Genomic DNA, 5,807 nt, shown 5'->3' on the forward strand with positions numbered 1-5,807 from the left:
GAAGTTCTCCCTCGGTATATTCCGAGGAGCTTTCCGACGAACTGGTGGTCCTCAGAGTTTCCTCGAAAATTTGTTTCCTCGGAAATTCGTTTCCTCAGAATTCCGTCGGAAAATTCCAAGGGATTTCCGAGGAAAATTGAATTTCCGAGGAGTTCCGGGGACTTGTTTCGTCGGTATGTCGTCGGAATAACGTTATTCCGACGACATACCGACGATTTTTTCCCTCAGTATGTCGCTGTTTTCTTGTAGTGTTGTATCATAAATAATTAGGATACTGAGAAAACTATCATTGTATTGGTACACTGCAATGTTAAAAAATCATTAGACACGCTGATCACTATACCACCAATGCCTATCTTATTTTTATGATAGCATAAATGCCAGATATTTTTTAAATTCACTCTGTATGTTCTAGTTTTTGCATTTTTAACATAATCTATATATATAAAGGAGAAACTTTCTTCTCCTGGTGTTGCCAAGTCAGCCTTTCCCGATGATTCTCAGCTTGACACGTCAGTCTATTTTTTTACGACTTTTGCATCACTTATGTTTTAAACAATCTGAAACTGTGGGCTTAAAGGTTATGTGGGCCTTACCAATATGTTATTCATGTGTTAATCTTAGCCCAACCATCAACGTCCAAGAAACCATAATACCTTCTCTTACCGTAGAACTGAATAACGGCTCCACCGCACTTGAAGAGCATACCATTAATCCTTGCATTGAATCTCAGTTAAGACGACCCTCAGTACGTCTCAATACTTCACGACCTTCGTTCTCTTCAGCTTCTTCACGATTTTGAATCTATAAGTAGGCATCTCCGGCTTGATGGTTTCCACAGAATCATTGGTACTCTCTACTCAAAATTCAGAAACACTCTTTCAAAAACAAAGGACGCTTCCCAGATCTCTCTTTCCGAATTGAAGCCATGGCGAGTACATGTTGTACGGGAACCGTTGTCACCCTCCTACTCCGTTTTTGGGAAGCTAGAAGGTGAAGAAAACTGGTATTTGTTTCACTTGATGTCTTTCGTTTTGTTGTAATGTCGTTTATGTTTACAGTGTCTTAATTTTGATTAAAAATCTACTTTTTCTGCAGTCAACTCTCATCCAATCGCCTTAATGGAAGGGAGCTATGTACGAGCTTAGTGGCTTCGATTTGACAAGGAGCAACAATTATTTCAAGCTTTGTAATTCCGTCGGTACCATCCATCTTAATGATTTTACGAAGATGGTTGACTGCTGTTGCTAATCCAGCCCCTACTTAAATGTTTAGGTTCTGGAATTTCATCTTTCACCTGCTGTTGGAGTAGTGAGGTTCTCTTTACTCATTTTTCTTAATTATCCATATTAGAATAGAGATTTCTATTATTTGTACTTACCAATATCTTGGAATGGGAACATAAATACTTTATAAGGTACTGTGTTGAGATGCTGGTGGAGGCAGGTGAAGATAAAACTCTGTGTTTTTGGCATTTGATTCAGCTATGACTAAGCTGACAGATGTCATGGCTTCAGAAGTTGTGAATCCTATGGTTTGTGCCATACAAATAATCAATCTTGGGTTATTCATTTTATAAAAATACATATGTCTACATAATAGTAGTTCCGTGTTATTTGATTGGAATTTACTAATACGTGTTTTGACCACATGCAGGGACATGGTGAACAAGACCCAAGAAGATATCAACTCCCTCAGGTCCGCCAGGACATTTTTGTGAGTACATACACACATTGTGAGGATCTTCGACTCCAATGAGAGAATCCCAAGACCTGCCTTTGCACCACATGTAAGTCAACAAAAAGTATCTCTCCCTAAGTCGCCTTATAAAAAAACGACCTATAGGTTATGTTTCTCAACAAAGGGAGGCCTATACCTGATGATGATATACATGGAGCAAATTGTGCTTTTTGCAAGTTCCATGTTGGTGACCCTCAAAGGGAGGTAATCCCCAAGAAGATGGATATGAGCCGAAAGACCCGTCTGATGCTGAGGAAACAATACCAAAGGAGTTCTCGTAGACTTATTGGGTGCTAGAGGATTCATTGATATGGGAGTGAGAAAGAATGCAATGGTAGAGGATGTTGTGTTATATGGTAGAAGGAGAAGTAATCCAAGTCTTGAAGCGATTGACAGGAGTCTATGGAGGAGAGATTCGGGTTACAAGTTGGAGTTTTCTACTCAGGAAACTTGGCAGTTTTTGAGAGACAAGAAACCTCTATGTAGCTGGGCGCCTGGTATCTGGTTTTCGCAAGCGACTACGAAGTTTGCGTTTATGGCGTGGCTCTCTGTTCGTGATAGGATGTCGACCATGGACAGAGTGGTCAAGTGGAGTAGGGGGAGTAATGATATGTGTGTTCTCTGTCATAATGCTCAGGAATCGAGGAACCATCTGTTCTTTGAGTTTGATTTACCTGCTCAGGTATGGGAGTTCATAGCCAAAGGATTGTTGCGCCAGTCTTTCACTGTAGTTTGGTCAGAGATAATAACCATTATATCTGATAAAACTAGAGAGAAGAAGAGTTTACTTTGTATCAGATACGTCTTCCAAACTGTTCTATATGCTTTGTGGAGAGAAAGGAATAAACTGAAGCATTGGGAGAAGATGATGCCTTTACCAGCTTTAAAAAAGGTGATTGAGAAGGGAATCAGAAATAGAATTACGTTGGTGTAGAAAAAATGAGGGAGAGGAATGAAGATGCTAATGCAATTTTGGTTTCAAACAAGAATGTAATTAGCTTATAGTCTTATCTTTTGAGTTTTAGTATGCAATTTACTTTGCAAAAAAATATGCACTAGTTGTAATAAAGCTTTTTTTGGTGAATAAATTTAACATTGATTCAAAAAAAAAAAAACAATACCAAAGACTCAGTCGGAGAAATCCATTACTGAGAATGTTGGTGACGTGGCCCATGTATCACCAGAAGGGAATCCATCCAAGAAGGCTCGAACAGATTCCTGCATCGAGCACTAATGAGGAATTAAATTAAGCTTACGTTTTCACCAACGTTTTTACTTATTTTAACACATTATGTTTACAAATAAGGGTTAGTACAGTTAGTCCACTATCTAATTTCGTATTTTGTCGCTTTTTGGTTGTCACTTGGTGAACGTTTGAAGTTTATAATATGATATTTACACTTTCTTTCTCTAAAATGATATTTACATATTTTGTAATGCACCGACTTTCATTGGAGACAACATTCGGTACGAAAATGAAACTTGCAACCCATTTCTGCGGTATTTTTGGTCATGGTAAGTCAACTCAACGACCACACACGACTCTCAAGCTTTGTATCAAATTGAGAATCATATCACACGTATTTAGTTCGTTGAGTGTTTTGATCGACACCTATTTTATTCATTTTCATGAACTCTCAGTCTCAAACGTAGAAAATTATTTTTTTAATTCAGACGGAATAATAAATTTTAAAGTTTCGGCAAATATTTAAACTTTAGCTTAGAGCACGTCTTTTGTTTAGGGAGACGCATAATAGAAATTAGTCTATAATCATCTCTCCAACAAAAAAGTTTGTCTCTCACTACTAATAACATCTAGAGGACGACACCATATTCCCCACCGCTCGCGTCATAAACTTCGGTTAACATTTTTTTCATTCTTAAGGCTTTCACATGATATAAAGTCAATGGTTATGAGTGGTAGTCTACAGCGTCATGCTCATAGCTTGCGTCACAGACTCACAAGTAAGCTGGATTGAATAACAAGTTTTATCGCTTTGAGACCGTACGACTATGGTGTGACTCTACATCCCACTCTCAATTTAAATTAAAACTCAAAGAATAAAGTGATAAAACTTTTAAGTTCCTCATCTTCCCTTTTACTACATAGCTTAAACTTCTTATCCCAATCAAATAAACTGATAGTTCTTTTTCTTGGCGTATAGATGAGCTACAAGTACATATTTTAGCAAAAAAAAAAAAAAGATGAGCTACACACATAACGACCCATGTTTAACTTATCAGAAGGACCCCGCTAATAAATAGATCATCATAGACGTGCCACTATACAATTAAGGGACATAAACAAAAGGTTGTCGGTATTACAAAAGTTTAACAATTCAAATATCTGTAACAACAGATATAGGCCTCTAACTCATTCATGCAACAATACATCAGATTACAAACACTTCTCACATTCAAAATCCAATCCTCAATATAAAACTAAATCTAATATTAATAATTAGACTAAGGTCTAAAACAATACAAATTAAAAAGTGCGGAAAACCAAATATCATCAGAGAAAATAACACAATTATAAGACGAAATTAAAATTGATCACAAGGCCCAATTAAAAAACTATATCAACATATACTTTTTCATACGTCTGGACAATCCACCTCAAAACACATATATTAGAACAAAACCCGATCACTGGACACTTATAACAAATGAAACTCCCAAAGTGCATTACCCTATATGAGCTACACAATTGTCAGAATACACAAATCAAACAAACACACACCATCTAAATAATAAACCCCGCGCGGAGCGCGGCCAGCTCTCTAGTTATTTTAATAAAGTTTTAAAGTCTACTATTGGAATGTCTAGGACATCAAAATGAAGGCACTCTGTTGGTTGACATTACCAAGCATTTAGATGGCAAATCGACATCCTTGTACCGTATATTTTAAGTATATGGAAAATCTGTAATGCCAGAGAGAACAACAAGATCGTGCATAGAAAGGCCTCTTTGGCCAAAACTTTGTCGCAGCTGAGAGATGTTGAAAGTAGGAGCTGGTAGTTGTCTTGTTTCTATTGCTTTTGATACTTTTCCATCTTTTCTCCCTTTTGGCACTTCCCATGTTGGCCCTCCTGACTATCATAACATTCACACAAATAAATGATGTGGATTATTAGAATTATCAAAGAAAACTAGAATTTGATATATGAGATGGTGACAGACTAACGAGAGCGACAGCATATCTTGCAGCCAGTGAAACGATATCGGCACACGAGACGACACCTGGACATTGCTCTTCTAATGCCTTCTTTGCATTGTCAATCACATAAAATGCATGGAGTGAGATGTTTGGAGGTCCATCTTTCTCTGCTTTGTTCTTTCCCTTCGAGTCCAACAGCACTGACGCATCACATCCCTTTAGCACCAAAAGCAATCGCCAACAGCTTATTTCACCAAAAGCAATCGCCAACAGCTTATTTCTTTAATATATAAAAAAAATTATTGAAAGATTACAAGAATGTGCTGTGAGCTACCCTGATAAAGCAATCGTGGAAATGCATCCTCGAGAGAGCGGCAGGGACAGTTTTGTCATTTGCCATGGCTTTCTTAACTGCATTGGTGACGATTTGGTCGGCTTTTGGACATGTATGGTCGTAGTAGTGAGGACTAAGCGCTTCAGTGTCGAAAAAAAACGCTAGGATGACTGTGAGAAGGAGATTTAGAAAATTTACATTCATTTCTGCTAACTTTTGATAATCTTATTTACTGACAGAATTTTCATATATTTCTTGATAAAAAGAAATGTATTTAGACCGAATAGTTCGGGTTGCTTAGGGGATGGAAGATTAACAATATTTTATAGGCATAGCTAAACTAAAGGTGTTTAGTTTTTAGTGATGGAGTTGTTAGTGAGGCGATAAGGTTGTTAAGAAAATTAGCTTTTGAAGACAAGACTCGTTTGGTTGTAGTGTAGTAGAGTTGAAGCATTTGTAATATAGATTCTTGAAAACGAAAGATCAAAAAATGAAAAATGTTCAATAGCAGGTCTACGTCTGGAGTATGATATAAGTGTGGTATGAGATATTAATTGTCTACGTCTAAATTA

General features: G+C 37.2%; 1 pseudogene; it reads right to left on the reverse strand.

Moving 5' to 3' along the window:
• The window catches only part of LOC106340582, a 13,796-nt pseudogene extending 8,275 nt beyond the window's left edge, over positions 1-5,521 (reverse strand).
• Between the last annotated feature and the right edge of the window lie 286 nt (positions 5,522-5,807).

The sequence above is a fragment of the Brassica oleracea genome, chromosome C4 (assembly GCF_000695525.1).
Source record: "Brassica oleracea var. oleracea cultivar TO1000 chromosome C4, BOL, whole genome shotgun sequence".
Classification (NCBI taxonomy): domain Eukaryota; kingdom Viridiplantae; phylum Streptophyta; class Magnoliopsida; order Brassicales; family Brassicaceae; genus Brassica; species Brassica oleracea.